The 21,087-nt window shown below is 38.6% G+C and overlaps 1 long non-coding RNA gene across 16 annotated transcripts in view; it reads left to right on the top strand.

Annotated features, from left to right (window-relative positions):
* Nucleotides 1–21,087, top strand: part of LOC106631402 (uncharacterized) — a 316,586-nt gene that overhangs the window by 156,259 nt on the left and 139,240 nt on the right. The window lies entirely within an intron of this gene.

The raw sequence follows: 21,087 nt of genomic DNA, 5'->3' as shown, positions 1-21,087 counted from the left end.
ACTGCTTCAAATACACACTCTTTACCTATTCGTTAAAAGTAACTGCCTTTGAGGTCACCCTTCTCCTTTCTTCAATCATTTAAATTTAAGACCTAATTGTGAAGGAAGGCTATGGCCTAGCCTATCAACTAGTAAACCAAATCAGTTCACATCCAGTAAGGAACCAACATATTTTATGGAAAACAAAAATTTATATTAATAGAATTAAAAAAGTTAAATTATTAAAAATTACTGGGATTAGCAAATCATAGTTTATTAATATATATAGTGATATTAATATTACATATGTTCTATAGCATTTATGTAATGACCACATACAGCTTCTAAAAGGGTATTTCTGATTAAACTCTGGGAAAAGGGCATTTCTAATTGCAGAATTTCCTGGGCAGTATACCTGCTTTCAGAATACATATAGAAGTTTCCAAAACTTGAAAAGTTACTGAACAAAAAAAAATGGTAGGATGATAAAGAGGGCTGCTGTCTACCCTCACCGGTACATTTCTCTCTGGGAACAGGATTAGGGGCCAGTATACACAATGATGGGGAAACTGCTTCTGTGATATGGAGGGTAAATAAAATGTTAGGTTCCAGCTCCAAACATCTGTGAATAAAACTTCCTTCATACCAGAAGGATGGGGATACATATGCCAATGAAAAATGAACACGCTGGTGAACAGATTTATTCTTGAAAAGAATTTCTTCATACATACTATGTGGTAGAAGAAAAATGAGAGATGGCATACTTCGTCAAGCAGTATTAAAATATGTATTCATCTAGCTGAGAGTTTTAGGGATGCATTTTTTTTAATAGTTATTTCAGTATTTTATCATCTTACCACTAGCTGGTTTGATTTGCCTAACAGGTTTATTCTTTAAGTGGTTCTCTTTTAACAGGTTTTCGCTGTATGGCTTTGATCTGGAATAACTGGGACAGAGGAAAGTTTTTAGCTGTTCTTTTCTTGCATTGTAAATGGCATTTCTTTACAGAGATTACTTTCATAGATATATTAAGAAACCATTTTTATTAGGTCTAGTTGCATAACAGAGCTAGAAGTGCAACTACTCAAACTCTATAAATTACCTAGATATAAGGACCCACTTTTCTTTCAGTTTCCTGAGAACAACTATTTTTGGATAGGAATGGCAAATGAGCCTGTGCAGCTTACAGGAAAATGTACTTAGCTACGTGCTGTGAGTGGTTAAGTATATCCATACCTATAGTACTTCAGGTCTATGCTTGATTCTCATTGTCCTTGGTGAGGCAAAAATACATTATTGAGTGTTTTGCTGAGCTGGGCTCAGCTTCATTGAAGTACTTTGGCTCCAAGTTTCTCTGTAGATTCTAACTTAGTCTTGATATCAAACAGAGTAAAAGGCTGAATATTTTGTTGTATCTGAACTATAATGCATTTGATTATGAAAGTATTTCAGGGGCTTTTTCTTAGTAAAGCTAAAGTTGAAAGGAACACAAGATATTCTCAGTAAAATGAAAGCAGGCCGTAAAGAACCAAGTACATTTCTTGTTTATAAACAGAAGACTGAGAATGTTTCAACGTTTAAAATCTAAGGGCAGAAAGTAAGTATTTCCATTTTCTCTTTCCTAAAGTGCTAGTTCAGATATAGAGCAAAATTGTGGTGGGAGCAGAAAGAAACACTGGCTGCATATAAAAGCAAATACCTTTGCAACCCTATAAATGGATTTTTGAGAAATGGAGAAATAGTTAGTCAGAGCATACTTTCTCTAACAATTCCCTGTTTGATGCTTAGCTAGGCCATTTAACTTTTTGAAAAAGTCATTATTAAAATAATAACTAGAAAGGACTGAAAAGTATAATCTTTCCTGAGGGAAAATCTACTTCAGCGGTGTTGAACTAACGAAAATGTCCAAGTATCAAAACTTTTTGCTGAATGAAAGGCTCAGAAAAATCAGAGAATTGCCAGTCAGTGAGTATAAAAACCTCTTAATTGAAAAGTTTTCATCTCTAAGGTGGTGTCTGCATAAGGCTCAATGTGAACCTCAGTTATGGGCATTAAGCCTGATCGCTTTCAAGAGTCTAACCTTACCTGACGGGTTACGCTGCGGATTTGGCTCCCTGGCTCCTGCAGCGTGGCTGGCCGGCGTGAGAGGTTACTGGGACATGGTGCTGAGGTGCTGGGACAGGCTCTGTGGGGTGTATTGTCAGCTGGCTCAGGACAGGGCATGCAAGCCATGGGGCGAGCAGGTAATCCTTCCCAGGCCGTAGTAAAATGAAATAGTTGTTGGGGTGGCCAATTCACAACCAACGGATGGCTGAAAGCCCTCCAGCAGGCAGGAGGTACAGCTCTGAATCCAAATATCCCCCAGCGTGTACACATAAAACTGTGTTTTCTCAACAAAACTGAAACTGTAGAACCAATAAAAAGAAATTTTGCTTTATAGTGGCTTTTTGCAAAGTGGTTACTACAGATTTAAATGTCTTTGCAAATAAGACTTCCCAGTTTTTATTGTGAATAAAACCAGGCACTTAATGAGGTGAATACTAACATCAAACAAAACCAATAACTGCTTAAACTCATATTACAGATCACTGATAGTATCACTGACTTTATAAAAAATATTTTATAAATGGGCGCTATTTAGATATAAAGATTACCTAGACACATTTATTTTTGTCATGGCCTGCTGGAGTTTAGACAAATGGCTGGGGATTTAAGCTGCAGCTGGATGTGGGATGCACACAGCATCCAAGCCTCCAGGAAAGGAGCAGCTGCCAGCACAGATCTCTGCTGGTTTGGGGAGACAGAGGGGCAGGAATGCCGCTCCAGCTGCCCTGCCGCCCTTCCTGTCCTTCGCTGCCGCCCACCTCACTGAGGGGTGCAGGTGGCGCAGAGGGGTGTGGGCAGCACCGAGGGCTGAGCGCTCCTTTGCCACTGGGCCCATAGACGCCATTTAAAGAGAGATTCAAGTGCACACCGGGAGGCAGCGGCTCTGTGGTACCCCCCCGCCGGGTGCCCACCCGCCGTGCCGCAGAGCCCAGCCGAGGGCAGCAGCGCTCGGCGCTGCCCTCCCCTGACGGGTCGCCTGCGGAACGTTCGCGAAGGTTCGCGCAGCGGCAGCGCCCCCTCAGGCGGCGGCGGGCTGCCCTGTGCCGCTCCCCGGCGGGCGGTTGTGGCGCGTCAGCTTTTCGCAAGGCAGAGAACAGCCCAGGGAAGTGCGATCGAGCCTCCTGATGTTTTTAATCTGAGAAGCAAGCGAGCATGGCGCCTAGCCGGTAGGTAAAGTAGGCGTTTGTGTCAAGAGCACTTTGGGAAATCACCCTAGGAACAAACGGTTGCTGTAGGAATGCGTTAAAGCAGGACACAGGTGGCTGAGGTGCCTCACAGGCAGCCTTCAGCACACCATGAGGTGCAGTGAGGCTGTGGCACTCTGTGTGCTCCGGCTGTGGGTACAAAGGATTTCCCATTAATAAATTTTTCCTTAAAAAAACCTGTGGTGCGCCACTATATTATGCTGCCACCTACCTGCCCTCAGTTATTGGAAGCTGGAGGTAGGCTGTGGTTCAAAACACATTTGTTGCAAATAGCCATATTCTTAGAAACTTCTTTGGTGTGGCTGTTAGAGGTGATTGCTGGGGGTCCTCTGAGAGGATGGCAGTGTCCCCTCAGAGCCCTCGGGGCCAGCGCTCCACACTGCTGGGTGCCGCAGGCTGCCTTCTGCCCTCGGGATGGGCCAGAAAAGTTAAACTGCTTACCCCACCCCCAGGCCTCACCATGCGTTTTTCTTTGAAAAGGCCAATTCCTTTGGTAATCACAGCCTTTTTTTTATACCTCTTTATACAGCAAAGACTGTCAATTAGTCTACATTTCTCCTTTGCAGCGTACAGTATGGCTCTAATTGCCACATGGTCGTATGTAGTAGGTAGGTTATTTGCCTTTTTATTGTCATTAATGCTATTGGGGTTACATATATGAAGTGCAGAAATGCTGGTTGGTTATATCTGTGGAGCTATGTTAATGGCTTTGTGGAGTGACATAGCGGCATGCTGGATGTAACCTATTGCCATGCTGGGATTCGAGTTAAAGGTGTGAGCATCTGGAATGGCCTGCAGTTGAATAGTCTCTGACGAGAAGGGTGCTGTGAGGCCAAGCTGTCTCTAGAGATGTCTGTGATAGTGAGAGAAGGTCTTTTTTTTTTTTTTTCTTCTTTTGTAAAGAACTAGAGCTGTTGCTAATTTTCCTATAATTGTTGTAGAATTGTTCTCTATAGGGTTGCTGAAAATATTATTTCTATTCTGGAATAAATATTTGATTTTAACCTCAAATTTGAGATCTGCTTTGAATGTGCTTTTATTCATGGGACCTCTTTCAGTTTTATCTGCAGCATGAAAGCACAATAAAGATAGAAGCATCATATGTACCATAGCTGTGCAGGGAGACAGTGGCCCTGTAAACAGAGGTCTTTTTTTCTCTGATGGTAGTTCCTTCACACCTGCTTACCCAAAGATGATGAAAAGCTGCAGAAACAACTATATTTACTGCTTCTTGGATGCATGGTGATTTATGGCTAAGTAGGGATTTCACGGACATTGGGGAAAAGGTTGATGATGAAAATACGGGATGCTGGACGGTGGTGCTTTTCTCTCCCCCTTTACAAAGAAATATGTATGTTTTGCAGTGCTTCTTGTTGTATTGGTTGTTTTCTCTGGTCCATTTGTTTTTGTAGGAGTGCAAAGTGATCAATTGCTACCCTCACAGTTGTAGGATGAGATATTTCATACAGTTCCGCCGAATAAAGGAAACTACGGTTTATAGGTGCTGCCTCTAACAATTCACTGTCTATTGTAGTGGAAATAAACCTGTAGTTTAGTGTATTTCATGCATTACCTCCCTTCTCCCAGCTTTTAAACTGAGGGTGGGTTTGTGCTGCCATTTTGCAGCATTTCTGTTGTGTCAGTACCTCAGAATGGCAAAGTGACCTCTCACAGAGAGGCTGCAAGCTGGGAGCTCTCAGGCAGCCAGTGCGGCTTCAGGAAGTAGGCAGGAGTACGTTGTAACAAGGCATTCTGATCACAGATTAGGCTGCTGCTTTTGCCCTGGTTTTAGCTTGCAAATGTTTTTAAGTTGTAGCCCAAAGAGATGCCCAGTGATGCAGACTTGAGGCAAAGGCACAAATGAACATGCAGCCCTGTTGAACTCAGCAGGAATTTTGTCATGGGTTTTGTGGAAGGCCCTCAGAGCTAGCCTGACCCTTGCTTTATTGTCTCAGGATTATTTCATCAGCAATGGCACTGCTTTTGGAGGAAGATAACTAGATTTTTGTGAGGACTCCTATTAAAAGCCAGTTACTTTATAGATATATATATATATGTTTCAGGGCCTTAGGTTGATCTTTCTTTAATGTGTATCAAACAACATTTTGATGCAGTCACATACATCCATTCCTGCACACTGTCACCATGTATCAGTTTTTTCTTTCATTCTCAGTTTACCTTAACGTTTGCTGCCGGCAAAAGACTTTTTCCTGAACGGCTTAATTTTAATGTGTGTTCATATGTGTTTAAAGATACTGGGTCCCTGATGATGTCAGCCTAAATCCACTTGTGCAGGTCAGATATCTGTCTCTGTTTATGTAAGCCTGTATGTGTCTATATTGAGGCATTTACTTTAGTCACAAGGATTCAGTCTACGTTTCTCCTCTTTATGGCACTGCAAAATTTGTTCTAGAATGTTTGATCTGTTCCCTTAAGTATTTAGCTGCAGAAATGCCTGAAAAGATCACTGCGGCGTTTACATGTGTTGCTAATACAATGCATGCAAGGAACTTGCATTGTTTTTTGTCACTGATTGTCTAGTCTTGTTGTTTGTATACTTCTTCCCTCAGAGGAGGCAGAGGTTCATTATGATAATGTGTGCATGCATCCAGAGCTACAACTACTTTTGAGAAGAAACTGGCTTTAATTAGGAGCTTTTGTTTCCAAAATATGCAGTAAGTTATTAGCATATAAAACCTACCTCATGAGTATAATGAAGTATGGATTTTCTAGTGTGCTGCTATTCTCTGGTGCTTGGCTTCACCTCATTATTAATATGATGTTTCTTAGCACAGAATAGCAGCATGTCTGTGAATAACTAGCAGAGGTGCTGTACTTTCATACCTTTGCTTAGCTTGTGGTAACTTTTTCAGGTGACCGTATCCTTACTGAATCATACAACTGTTACCATACTGAATCTAACCCATTCAGTTATTTGAATTGGTATTTAATTTTCGTTCTGCTTCTTGGTTTGTGCTTTGTACTACTGAATGCATTTAAGAAAACAAGCATTTATTTTGAGAGATTAGAAGCTGAAATTTTCTGTCATAAAAGGCTGTTCTATAATTACCCAAGGCAACAAGCCATTCTGGTTCTGGGTAGTCTGGAGGATTTTTTCTATATTGCAGCACTTTCTGCAGATCCTGCTCAAACATTGTTTTATTCATATGATTAGTTTCAACAAAAATATTTGTGATGGACAGTGACTGTACATTTTTCAGCTCAAGTAACTAATGAAAAGCCTATGAAAAAGAAAAACCCAAACAAAAAAACACCTCAAAGATTTTATCGAGTAGTGAATAGACTCAGAAAGTGTAAGGGTCACACTCACTGTTAACAAATTTGAGACTGATACCGCATTTGAATTTGTCTTAGCTTCAGTTATTGATTGATATATATTTCTTTACTCGGGTTTTTTTGGTGTTGTTTTTTTCAAATTAAGAGCTAAAACTTCTTCCTCAAGGCAGGGTAATGAATGTATTTAGAGCAGGTTGCTCAGAGCTTTATCCAGTTTAGATCTGAAAACCTTGAAGGACGGATAATTCTGCAAGCTCTCTGGGCAATGTGTTCTAGTGTTTGACTGTCCTCTAGCTGAACTATTTTTCCATGTGTCGTGTTTTGACCATTGTCTCTCAGCTTCGTGCCATGCACGCTGGTCTTTTCCAACCTAAACAATTCTATGGTTCTATGGTTCTAGATAGGTTACTGTGTGGATATTCTTAACACTTAATAAAAGCTGTTTATGATCATGTCAGAATGCAAGCCATGATAATTCAAGGTTTGCAGTAATTTTGAACAGAACAGGGTTTTGAAAGCACTTGAGAAAGGGACAAATGCATTATTTTTTTTTTCTAAATAGACCAAAAAATTCCCACTCCCAAAATACCTTTGGCAAGGTCGGTCATTTCAAGTGTTCTTGTAGGGGTACTTGAGTACTGCTCTGCAGAAGAGGGAGCTCCATTATGGACAACACTCAACCTTTTATCTGAAAGGCACACAACAAAATCCTGGCTCTTAAGCAGAAGAATATAATAGCTCACATAGATTTTATGAAGATGGACAGCTGCTTCTGTCAGCACAGGAAAAAAGTTTTTCATACCACTGGATTTGCACTTGGCAGATCTGCAGTTTGTGTTGTGTGGCATGACTGTAAGACTACTAAGGATATTTATTTTAAAAAATCCAGGTTGCTGCTAGGTAGAATAATGAATGGATCCGCAGTAAAATAAGCACAACATGCTTTTCATCTGATGATATATGATGGGAAGACTGCTGTATCTGTAATGTTAGAAAATTCTGTGCTACTTTGTCTGGTTTTATCTCAGCTGTGCAGAAGGAAAAAATTAATAAAATGAAAGATGTAGCTTCATGTTTAGTCACCCATCTATCTAAGCTTCAGTTTGTGAATTTCTCACATCCTAGAATTTTTTTTTTCTCTGTCTTTTATGGAACATCTTTGTTTCCACAAAAACATTACTCTCTTGCAAAATGGATGTATTGGTGTTTCATTTCAATATAGCAATACTTACTGACCATGATTCTCTGACTGTTTTTGGAAAGCACAATCAGTGGGGTACTCCAGATGATAATTAAGCAGTGAAAACTGAACTATTTTGCTGTGACTCCATTTTTAGTTTAGGTGCCTTCCATTTCTGCGGTCAAGGAGGCAGAAGCTGAAGGGAGCTAGTGCTATTGCATCAGACGTTTGTTTCTTCTTTTCAGAAGGTGACTCGATAGCTGATGCTGTGCAGTCCTGTCTCTACAATGCATCTCAGAACCTGGTAGGAGAGGTAGGACAGAGTAGGTACTGGTACTGTTTGGTACAAACGCGCAAGTGTCATACACACCTTGCAGTTATCCTTTTGTCAGAGCCGAGCCCAGAAAGTTGATTCATGAATGTTTCAAGTGTTGTCACAATTACTGATGTGAATGAAAGTGGTCCTAGAGTGGGGAGGTGGTGCTAGTTGAAAAAGTAATTGTGCAGTATGTTAGGATTAGTATGTACCTGTGCTGCTAACATGTTTAGCAATAAGTTAAAAAACATAAGTTTGTGAAATGACATCACAAAATACACCTGGAAGTTTAGTTTTCTTAAAACTTCTATGCACTAGAAGATTGTACTGTACTACAGTTAAGAGTAATACTAACCTCCCCACTTGTGTCCTCTCCAACCAACCAGATACATTTGTGCATGCATGCTCATCCGTGCTGCAAGTTAGTGTGGTTACCGTAAAACTACTCTATAGCAGTCAGGCTTTCTCTGCGTGGGAAAAGAAATGTATGGTATAAAGTATATTTTATAACCTGCATAATTGTGGCTATTTTTTTATTTTGGAGTAGCATATCAGTGAAGCATCAGTTCCATGACTAGAGAAGTCATACCAGTCACAATTTGTACCTGTAGACCGATGTCTTTACAGAAGAACTGCCCCTAGCACTTCTGTTGCAATTTTCATTTAATGTTTCTCAGAAAGTGTTTAATATGAGGATCTCAGTAATGTTGTCCCTGGTGCATGTCATATTTACATGTTGAAAATAGGAAATTAGAGTTTGTCTTCTGAGAACTGCAGATCATTCCTTTAGCTGAGGAGATGAGTTTTACTGCTCTGCTCCCTTGCGTTTTGTATTTATTTGTTGCTTAAGCTAGGTTAGGCTGTATCATTCTGTTGTTATAATAGCTTTTAACGCTTTTTGGCTTAATATTTCATTATTCAGAAAAAGTTTGAAATACTGTCTACTTTAGAGGAAGAGCCTAGATGGATATAAACATGACACTTGGCATTTTGTAGTGTTCTGATATTAATGCACTGAATACCTTGATGTGTGTATTGTTGGCAAGGTGCTAGCTTTACTGTTTCTGTCATCCATTACCTTAAAATTGAGAATCATGGTTTTATTTTTATGGCAAACATATTACAAACTTAGGTAATACTAAGATTTTAATCAGCAGTGCTTCAGATGATACTCCAGCTCAGTGGCAAGAGCTTGCTTTGGCTCAACAGATATTTTCCCAAAGCATATATTAATGCATCTACTTACTAGAAGTTGCTGTCACACTAAAGCGTAATTACAGACTACATGGAGACTCTTGATAAGAAAATGGGGAAAAAATACATTGGCAAGATCAAAGAAGCACCTGCAGTTAATTATAAATTAACATTGAAGTGTAGTCATCAAAACGCTTTAATTATTACTGGAGGTTAAAAAACCCGAATGTGATCTTGCATATTGGTTAACTTTACACTGGAGTCCTTCTGTTGTATTCATTTACAACTAAGATAACTGAAAGATGAATGACCTCAAGCGTAAAAGAAAGACACTAGAGGAGTATTATATGTTTTTACATAGTCTTCACATCACTGGTGCCTCCTATAATGAGGGTGATTAGAGAAACCCCATAAAAAAGGAAGTGTGATTGATAAGTAAAACTTAATTAGACAAACTATTTTTTTTCAATGCCAGGATCAGGAAGGTACATAAAAACTTTCATCATCAAAGTTGAAGCCTATCAGAAAACAAGTGTCTCTGTCATTGTTCACTGTCTCATTACTTGCAACCAAAGGTACATAGTGATAGCGACACTCCAAAAACTTAATCCAGCTGGACTGGTGTAATTCCATACAGAAGTTTGTCATCTTTTCTGATAGTTACTAGACACCCCACAGTTTCTGCAGAAAATACAGAGCAGTACTTCTTCAGACTTACCATTTTCTGCAGGAAATATAGCTCAGTGCTTCATTAGCCTTACTATCAGAAATCTTTTCCCCAGTGTCCCATATCAATCTTTCATGTAGAAATTTTAGCTCATTGTTGTTTGTCGTGTCCACTGTATAGCTAGAAAACAATTTATTTTTGCAGCAGGTTTTATATATTTGATGATTGTCATCGTATATTCTTTAAACCTGTTTTCTGTAGGCTGAACAATGCTAGTTCTTTCAGGTTTTTCTCACAGAACCTGTAGGTGTCAATTCTTCATGCCATTATCTGTTTTATCCCTGATGGATCTGCCTGAAAAATATTGTTAATAAAGAACAATTTAGGGACTTTAATGTCTGCAGAATGAAATCAATTTGACAACTTGACAATTTTCACAACTTATACCTCACAATAATTATTTCCTGTGGGGTTTTTTGGAAAACCTAAAAAAAATGATAAGTCTTTTAAAAAGATGTGAAAGGGCAAATACACCATGAAATTGTAAGTCTGTGGCAAAATGGGGCCCAGCTTCTCTATTTACTATCAGATCAAGCTGTATAATGTGTAATGGGCTCTTCCAGTAATAATAGAGGATCGCAGTGAATGGATGTAGAATATTCAGTGGATTAGAAACGAATATATATATATATATAAATAGCTGTACCCAGAATGTGAGTACTTCTGTGTAATCTTTCATCTCTAGCTATCTTTTTCTCAGCCCTATACTATCTGACTATCGTAAAGCTTGTTTACTACCATGGAAAAAATCAGCTGTGGAAGCACTAGAGTGCCACTCAGTATATCCTGATAAAAGGGAGAGGCTTGGCCAGTGTGACAGCTCATTGATCTTCAGTTGCAAGATGCAAGTTACTGCTGGAGTGTTTGTAGGAGATTTGTGTCTATGTAAACAATGCATTAAAACTGGTCATGTAATAATGTTCCCATGTATCATTGGTATTAAGCTACTTCCAAATGCATGCATGCAGAGTACTGGCAACACAGCATGCTTTACGAGATGGCCAGATAGCCTAAAATATGTTCTTTTTTGGGGTAGTACTTCTGAGCTTCCAACTTACCACTGTCTCTTGAAGTGCTGATCTTTTATCTACAGCTCAAGCAGTTCCAGGTAGTGGTGTGCAGTGTTACTATGTTGTGCCATAGTATTCATAGCAACCAACTGACATGGAATTGTGCATCAGATTGAGCCATATTGTAACAAAAATTGAGCGAGATATAGCTGAGCTCAGGTTTTCTTTCATTTAGGCAATATTGCTAATAGAGGAAAACATTTTTATTTCTGTGGAACTAGTTATACACATTTTCAAAAGTGTGATAACTCTGTTTCTTGCTTCTTTGATTTTTGTTACTGGCTGTTGCTTAACAGCAGCAGTGAATGTAAATCTGCCAAGTACCCACCTGTGGGTTTTGTGGATCATTTTCAAAGTTGTCACTAGCAGATGTCAGACTAGTCAACTGCAAAAGTGCTACAGATAGGAAAGAGCTACCTACTGCAAAAGAAGCTGGATTGATGACAGTGGATGTGAAAACTGATAGCGGCTAGTGTATATGAAACTGAGTTATCTCTCATTTACACTAGCACTTGTTGGCTACTCCTGTCCTCTCTATTCCTACATGCTGTAAATTTGCATTTCTAAGTGTTTACAGGAGGGATTATTTTAGTCAGATCCTTATGTATGTTTCTTTGCCTACCCAATGGCAAGTAAAAATCCTTTCTGGGTTTGAGGGGAAAGTTTTACTCTGAGGCTGATATCTTAAATTCTCGAAGAGTCACCTGCAGTGATTTGCATACCTGGCTCTATGAAAGGTCACTGCGGAGTGGAACTTTTCGTAGGGGGGCTTGTGTTTTTAAAATACTTTTAAGTCCTCTAGGTTTTGTTAAATTACTTTACAGTTTCCTATAGAAAACGTAGGTGGTGATGTCCAAATCAGTATAAACCCAAAGACTTTCAAGACCTTTGAGACCTTTACTCTGACTTTACTCAAATTGGTGAGCACTGAGAAGCACAGGTTAATAACACACTACATACTGAACTTCTACCTATGAAATATTTATCAAGTTAATTCCAAATTTTATAAACAAATTTCACTGTTGAAATAATTTTAAAATTAAAAAAAAATAAAAAAAATTAAAAAAAGCTTTATCTGCTCCGTCCTTGGATGTGAAAAACTGCTAGTTTTCCATAGTCTGAATAGTTCATAAAGCATAAATAATAGGACAGATTAACCTTGTCTGGTATTACGGTGGTTCAGTCAGCCCTTAATGCTCAGTTACATAGAAATTAGCCTTTGAAGAATAATGTTTACAGCTCTAGTGAGAGATACTAAAGATTTCCAAAGTTTACTGAAATTATTTGGATCTGTCTGTAACTGTTGTAGATGTGATTCAGTTAGCATATAAAATGAGACATTTTTTGGATTTTGAATTTTAAGTCAAGTTGAGGTTGGTTCATAAACTGTGGCTTATCACAGCCTACCTCATCCAATTATAACGTTAAATAGACAGAGTTAGGTTCTGCTTCTACTCTGAATGCACAAATGTTACTGCCATTAATGAGAATAAATCCCTGAATTGCTTTTAAATACTCCAGAAAGCAAAAGCTACTTACTGCAGTTGACTGCTTTGCACAGTTAGTGCATCCTCATCCTAAGCTAATGACACTTACCTGCCAGTACCAAGTCAATTAACCAGCTCTCAAGATAACACAAGATAGCAGTAATTTCTGTCACCACAGTAATGCTAGTATACTTCAAAATTGGAAGGGACCCAAATGAATGTGGTTATTAGCAAATGCTTAAATTTTTATGCATTCAAAATCAGTTTTATATGGGTTTATGTTACTGCAGTGTTGTAGTATGTCAAGTTTTATGATGTCAGTGCAAATCCAGGAAAGCTATGTTAAGGTGATGAAGGAATCCACTGTTGTCTGAAGTTTATGGGGTCTTGGTTTTGAAGTATATAAATGAAGAGGTGCTTCTAGGATCACAGCCTCCAGCTAACTGGAAGCTAATAAATGTTAGTATAGTGGGATTACCAAAGACAGTGAGGCAGCAGGATAATTGTGGTGCAGGGAGCTGGAGACAGGACTTGGCTTCTGCAATTCCCCAGACCTTGAAGAAATTGGCAAATTATTGCAGGAGGCCAAGGAAAACTATTGAGAAGAGAGGATCTTGGAAGACGGTGTCAAGCTAAGGTAAAGACAGTGTGGATAATTATGATGTCTAGTTTGGGAGGGGGAAGTGTGGCACCTGACTGAAGTGAGTGCTGTATACGGTTTCATCTGGATAGTGACTGGAAATTCATCTGGATAGTGACTGGCAATTCAAAGTCCTGTGAATGGCCCTGCTTTCAGCTAAGTAATAGAGCTTACAGTAAGGCTAGAGCCTGTGTGCCTCTTCTGAGCAAGTAAGTCGCTTGAGGCAGAAATGGTTGCTTCAAAATACATGTGCAGAAATGAGGAAGAAGAGTACAAATTTCTTTTGGAACTACTGTGGATCTTAATCCTCTTGCATGTGAATTTTAATTCTAATGAGGTAGCTGATAGCAGCAGGACACAAAACAGAAAAAGAATAGTATACAATGTCATGGGGATCAGTTGTGAGGAGAGTTAAGGGCCTGGTAATCTCTCTTTTCCCCTCTAAATGTGTGAGGTGTCGTTTCAGGCACTATGAGAAAGAAGCATTGCATTCTCCTGGTGCTTTCTGTTCAGATAGAATCACATTAAGAGGTTTCTGACTAAGATGCAGCTGGTTATGTACATGTGGCATGAATCTGATACAGCCCGTTTTCAGATGATATAGCTTGCTGTGTATATGTGTGCATGAACAGAACTGCAGGATATAACAAATTCTTGCTTGCTTCACATGGCATGCATGTTCATATGAATTAAAAAAAAAACCAACACTGACCCTTTTATTTTTCTCAGGTGCCACCTTTGTTTTCATTGCTAAGAATACAACAGATCAATCCTAACTAGAAGCCTAACTGAACAGTCCAAGCAGTAATCAATATTAAACCAAATGTTCTTAATGGTGATCTGTCAGTTTTCTTTTTAGGAAGCTGCCAAAATCATATCTTTAAATGCTTCTTTTAAATTGATTTCTCCAAAGATCTTTCAGCTGGATTTTAAATCAGCACCTACTGGAGCATGTGTCCTTCATCAGAAATTAGTAGCCTTATTAGTAATCTGAAACCCAGAATGTCTAAGTTGGTGTCTAGTAAATAAATGAAAACTACAGGATTGAGTTGTTGTGGGTTTTTTAATTGAATTGGAAGTAACTGAAAAATATTTAAATACTTAAAAAAAAACCCCACAACCCTCTTATCTCAGCTAAATCCCAAACTCCCTATGGGCCAAGGTTTCAGCAGGTATTTATCAGCTGATTTATGCCAGCTAAAGATCTCAGTGCTTACAGGAGGAAGCAAATTAGGAGTTTTCCTTTTCTGCTCTAAATAGTTTACACTGACATGTGAGGAAAAGGTAGTATGAAAAATGCTGTAGTAATCAAGAATTGTAAGAATGATGCTGGAGAATCTCAACAGCAGTGTCAGCTAACAAACATTATGAAAAAGCAGTGTATTGAAAGCTGTACATTGCCAGGATAAATCCTTTCATTTTGAAGGAAATTAAATGGAAAATTCAATAGGACTCTTAAATTGTCCTATGGCAATTTAAATTAAATAAAGGAGCATTCAGCTGCAGTTTTTTCTTAGTTTCTTTGAAGCCAAATGTGTGGCAGATCCTGATACATCTATTATAGATGGAAACAGTGAACCGCTGTGTTGCGAAGAAAAGAAATAACACCACCACTCCCTCCCCTCCAACCCCAAAAGCAAGTTCTGAGCTTTGGAAGCATTCATATTTGTACCCAGGAACAGAATTGCAGTCAGCCCCTACATTGCATGTTTGCCACAGCAATTTTAGTTAAATATTTTTGGCATTACAGGTATGTCTTTAAAATCTAAAAAAACCCCTACTCAATGGGCAATCATAATACAATATTTAAACAATAAAAAAAAAAGAAAAAAACATTTGTTACTTTTTTATGTTGAACATTTTTAGAAGTGGTAGAGTGGCACATGGCATTGTACTATCCTTTCATGGAATTTACAGTATCATGCTATTTCAACATTTGATGTTAGAGCTGTGAGCCTTTCCAGTCGTTGTTCAGGTCATTTCAGAATGGTTCTGTGTGTGTGTGAATCATAAGTCATGGCAGTTTTCAGTGTTGTAAGAGGAGATTTTTTCCCTTATGCTGCCAAGATCTCTTTCCTGTCCTCTATTAGAGGAACTAAGTCAAGTAATCACAGAAATCAAGTAAATATTTAATCAAGTAAATCAAAGTAAGATTTGAAAGAAGTGTCTTTCATAAAAACATGACAAAGTACTAATCTGACTTTTAATTACGTAGTACCCTGCAGTTAGTAACTATAACTTAGAAGACTAAATTCTTCTGTCAACTTTAAATATACAATATAAACCAGTTTTCTTAATTCACCAAGTTTCTTATGAGGGAGTCGTATGTTCGTAACAGCTACTATTATTCCCAGAGTGTTCTAACTCTGATTTTGAGATGATCCATAATATGTTGCTCCTGTCCAAAGCAGGCTTAAGATAATGATGGCTGTTTCATTGAAATTTCTTTGCTATAGTGTGGCATTTTATTAATATGACAGTTCTGTTCTTCAGTTAAAACCATGAGAGAGACCTGTTTCTTACTGAGTTTGTTTGTAGTATGATTTTACCTAGAGGATTGTCAGGGAAGAGTTACACAGGTATGTTCTTTGGGACCTTCGCCGATTAAGTTGTTGAACTTTGCAAAAAATACGGTGAGTTTTATAAAACAAACTATTAAACAGAAAATCTAAGAACCTAATAGGATTTTTTTTATAAAGTCCTTCATCAAGGAACAGTGAGGATGACAGTCTGCAAAAGCTTTCAATACATTTAGAGAAATTGGAAAAGAAAGATGATTTAATTCACATGTGGTGAAAGTAATTGAGATGTGGTAGACATCTGGAAAGAAAGAATGGCAAATGCTCAAAATTCTGCTGCTACATCAAGCAAAACCTCTGTGCAGGGAAATTAGGAGTTGAATTGGTCTCCAAATGAAAAATGTAAGTTGTATGGTAGAAGTAATTTTGAAAAATGCCTTTTCATTCATTTAATAGACTGTAGCTTGTGTGTGTAAACTGTGTACAGCAGTAGTATTCAGGGAGACTATAATTATTCACCTATATACCTTATGTTTTGCTTGGTTTTGGTTTGTTACTGATACCTGTACAGTGTCTTGGGCACTGTATGTAAGTATTGTGATATAAACGTATTTGGTAATGTGTGTTAGATTTGTGGCCAGCTGAAGCTTGGGAAGTCTAGTAAGTAAGTCCTCATTATTTTAACTTGGGTGAGGCAGCTGGGATGGAAGAAGATAAAGGACCAGGAGCCTTGTATCTTGTCAGAATGAGAAGTCAGAAGCAGCAGAGGTCATGCATTTTGATTGCAGATTAGGAGGATGATGGGAACCAGACATAAAAGACAAAGACAAAGATCAGTGTAAGAAAAGTGGAAAATGAGTTGTGCAATACTAGTAAAAACCAAGAGGAATAGCAAAAGTGAAATGGTGGTAAAGCAGGAGCAAGCAGCTCATACAAATTTACACTGAAATCCAGTCAAGAGTCACTTGCAGAGGAAAGCTGTATACAGCAGGTTTCTGAGCTCAACCCCTGCAGTGGGATTCTAATGCACCATGAAGGGAACACTTTGCTGAATCAAGGATTTTATTTTTCATCAGAATGTGATCTGACAAACTTTCATCTGATCAGACTGTGATATTGGGTAGAAGGTTGTGTGTGGCATGATGCCTAGTTCCAGTGATGCTTTCTTCACCACAGCAGGTATGGTGGGATGGGAGAGGAATAAAACCTGTCGCTTTTTCTACTGCAGGGAAGAAAATAGTGGATATTTATGAATTTGGTTGGGTATCTTCTCAAATGCAGTTAAAAACAGGCAGAAAATCTAGATTTTCAAGGAGGCTATGTGCCTCCTTTAAGCTTAAACACCTGTCAGTAGAAATTGATCTGACTGGTTTCTCCGTAACACTTTTGATGTCAAACACTGACCTTTTGGGGTCTCCATTAAGAGTAGTGGTTGTGGTTTTCTAACAGTGGCTACCATGTTATTATAATATACCTCACACCCCATATTGTACAGATGACCTTGTCAGGTGGCATAATAGTGGACTGTGATGTCTGCCCAGTTTACAGTGTTTGAGAATGTAATTGAATTCTGAAGTTCCTGACTTAGGAAGGATTTCCACGGTTGGGCCTAGAAGACTACCATTGTAAGCCATGCCAAGTAAGGGTTATGCAGAATGGAAACTTGAATGAAAATGTAATTTTTTTTTATTAAAAAGAGTGTAGAAAGAATGATTTTATTCTATTTTTTTTTTTTTATGAAGTCTTGAACATGTCGTTCAGAGTTTGAGAATCAGGCATTTTATCAACCTGGCTGAAGTAGAACCAAATGCATTATGAATCAGGGTTTTGGCCAGGCACATCTGTAATCTACTAGAATGTGACCACAAAACATGAGCAGCAGAAGCTATGGGTGCCAGTCTTTTTCTCATCTCTCTCTCCACTGTGTATTTTTTCTTAAGAGTATCATGTTATGTACTGTCAGAATCTGACATTGTTTTCCATCTTTGAAACTTAATGCCAGTCTGATATATTTTTATTGTTTTTGTTTTGTTTTGGTTTTTTTGTTTTTGTGAAGGAGGAGGCAAGACAAGGATACTGGTTGAGAAATAGATGATGTTCTTTCCTGGGTTTAACTGTCCCCCATCCCCCCCCGTATCCATTTCTGAACGTGGGAAATAATGTTAAAGCTCAAGAGTGCTAACTGAGCTGCTCAGTGTCAGTACAGCAAAAGGTGATGTTAACTATTTCACTTCTTACCAATGCATGCAAGAACATTCTTTCACTTCAATGTTAACTTTTCCCAAAGTGTGTGTAGCAGGAGACAGGAGGAAAGGACTGAAAGACATGCAGGCCTTTAAAAATGCATAACATTAGGATGGCAAATGTCTGGGAATCAAAGGAAGAACAGGAGACGTAGCACTGGTTCACGGAGTTTGCTCTGGTGGCAGATGCAAACTATTCCAACGCTGTGCTACAGAAAACTGTTTGGTCTATTCACATTCTCTAGCACTGGGGCTGTTGTGTAGCTGGCTCACCACTTACCTCAAAAATCCTGGCTGAGACACCTGTGCATCTGCTTCTGCATGCATGCTAATCTTGAGAGCGGGACTATGTAACAGATAAAGAACTTTGTTGTATTTTATTTTTATTGCCTCTTTAAAGGACAGGTGGTGTTAGAGGCTCATGGGGATAGTAACTGGTGGAATCTCAATTAACATTGGTTTTCAACATTTTGGGCAGCTGATTTTGCACCAAAGGGAGCAGAAAGGAAAGTGGTACTAAGCACTGTGCTCAGAGATAGCAAGCTATGTACACTGCTGAAATCTTGCCTACAGGAGTAATTTATTTTCTGAGAGGTACATGCATGCATTAAACTTACGTGTTTGGTTATGCCTTCCAGCTGAAAACCTTTAAAACATTTGGGATCAGCTAACCATTCCCTTTCAGTCATGCTTTACCTATGCCTCATATTCTTATGATTTGTTTAATCCTTATTCTTACATGTTACCCTAGCTGTAAATACAGCTCTTGATTTGTCAAGTATCTTGGCAGTTAATATGCTACTACTATACCTATGAGGAACGTCTTCATAAGCAAACATTTACAGCAAATCTTATATTCTCCTGTATCATGATGTATTAATACTTTATTTGTTTAAATTCTGTTCAGAATACATTCATTGGTACAGCAGTTGGAGATTAAAGACACGCATCTGGGGAAATAAAGAGCTAAAATCTACAAAGCGGACACTGGTACACACATAATAGCTATTGCAGTTTTGACAATGGACAGTAAAGTCACTAAGAAAGAGAAATTGTGTGTCCTCCACTATCCATTTATCCATTTGTCCTACTGCTGTGTGCACAGCTACGAAACTAAGGGATCTTTGTTTTCATTTGGACCTTTAAGAGCCCTTCTGACACGTGAAAGCAAACTGTATTTGTGGTAACAGTTATCGTAGCCTGTTATAATCCAGAAGTCTTATAAAGTAGTCTTTCTTTATGATTTTCTTTATGAAACCAATTGTTTCAGCACGTGTTTATTCTTAGGTGTGGAAAAGGAGAAGTGTCTTGTAGTGAATTAGAATCAGGTAACAGTATCGGTTAATGCTTGTTGGACTTCCCCTTTTTTCAAGACACAGACCCAAGCTTATCCATAGAATATAAAAAATTTTTACAGACCACACACCCAGCTGTTGATTCTTGTTAAGTTTCTCCTCACCTTTGTTCTCTCTTCTGAGCCAAGCAAGATCCCACTCGTGTGGTTGATATATCTATAATGCTGTAGTCGCACTGCCTTACTGAAGATACAAAATCCTAGGAAAGTGTTAACAGGAAACATGAAAAACTGAGCAGTAATTTAAGGACATAGAAAACCACCTCACTTATTCCCCCTGCCCCCCTGCCTTCTTCCCTCCCTTCAGTACCAAAGTTTTTGTGTTTTGTATTGTTGTGGCATTCAAACTCACTCAATGGTGAAGTCCTATTAGTAGTGTTTTCTCAGTGGTAACCTGTTTACCAAGGGCTGCTAAGAAGCTGTTAATGCCATCACAGTGGAAAAAATAGCACGGGGTGGGTTCCGTGCTGCCGTTAGCAGTACAGTTTACTTGGTGTGAATTGATTTCCCTTCAAACTATTGCAGTCAATTTTGTGACTAAATAGCTATCTCGGGCAATATTCCGCAGTCACCTTTACGGTAACTCTGAGACAGATAAAACATACATCTGCTCTTTCCACGTGACCTTTAAAGGGATAGATTTTATGCTAGTGAACCATCTTAGGAACAGGTTCCTAGAGATCTTTTTTCTGTAGAAACCATGGTTGCTGCATGGTGTGAGGCATTAACTGTAAAGAGCAGCTGCCTGAATTCAGGCCAGAGAGCACAGTCTGTTCCACATGTTCCTGTCTAAAGCCATGAAGCCCTAAGGGACATCTAGAACTGGCCTTTTCCTACTCTCCAGTAGGAGAGGGGCCAGAGGAACTGCAGTCCTGACTTTTTCTCCTTCTCATGCATGCTGTAGAGACCTTTTATCTTCAGGTATTTTTTTGTGTTTATTGCTTCTCTGCATTAACAACGAAGTGAAGCAGGTGACTGTCTGTCATTGTCTTATTATTTAAATGTATTTCTTACACACATCTATGCCAGCTTCAAGGAGATAATTTTAAAAAAGCTTTGCCTTATAAAGCAAATCTTTTCAAGCATAAATTGATGCTGGATGCACTCAGGTGAAACAGTCACAGATATTCATGAAATGACACTTTCTTGAAAGGTTCAAGGCAGCTTTTAACAATCAGTGAAGGAGGTGGTGTTTTTTAATGAATCTTGTGTAGTGAAAGCTAATGTATCCTGAAAACTATTGTGCTTCTATGAGGTGTTTCATGATTTTTCAGGACTTTTATATTGAAAAAAACAAACCCCCTCAAACAAACAACAAAACCAATCCCAACCCTCAAAAAACCCCAGCCCCAAACCCCCACTTTCTTACTAATACTTATTAACCAGTGCTATTAAACTAAAGAAACATTGCTTGAATGAAATTTAAATTAGGTCTGACTATCAAATGAATGTATTAAATATGTTAATTATTGATTTTCATCTTTCTTTATTCTGTGGTGCTTTTATTTACTTACGATGAAATTGGTTTTTTACTTAATGCAAAGGATTTGTGTGTCTGAAATCTTTTTTTTCTAGCTGTAATCTCTCTCTGTCTAGTTCAGTTAGCTGAGAGATGCCTAGGGAGAATAATCTGTCCTGCCCTGAAGTCTGAATCTGTGGGGTGGATTGCCACCTCAATTTACCTATCACTCCTCACCGACAGTTCTTATGGGTGAGTGTGATTCCTGAAGTTAGAGGATAGGAATCCCCCCAGAAGTGTTATGTAATTGA

The sequence above is a fragment of the Falco cherrug genome, chromosome 10 (assembly GCF_023634085.1).
Source record: "Falco cherrug isolate bFalChe1 chromosome 10, bFalChe1.pri, whole genome shotgun sequence".
NCBI classification, from domain to species: Eukaryota; Metazoa; Chordata; class Aves; order Falconiformes; family Falconidae; genus Falco; species Falco cherrug.
Note: the sequence above shows the minus strand (reverse complement) of the source record. Positions and strands in the feature narration are given on the sequence as shown.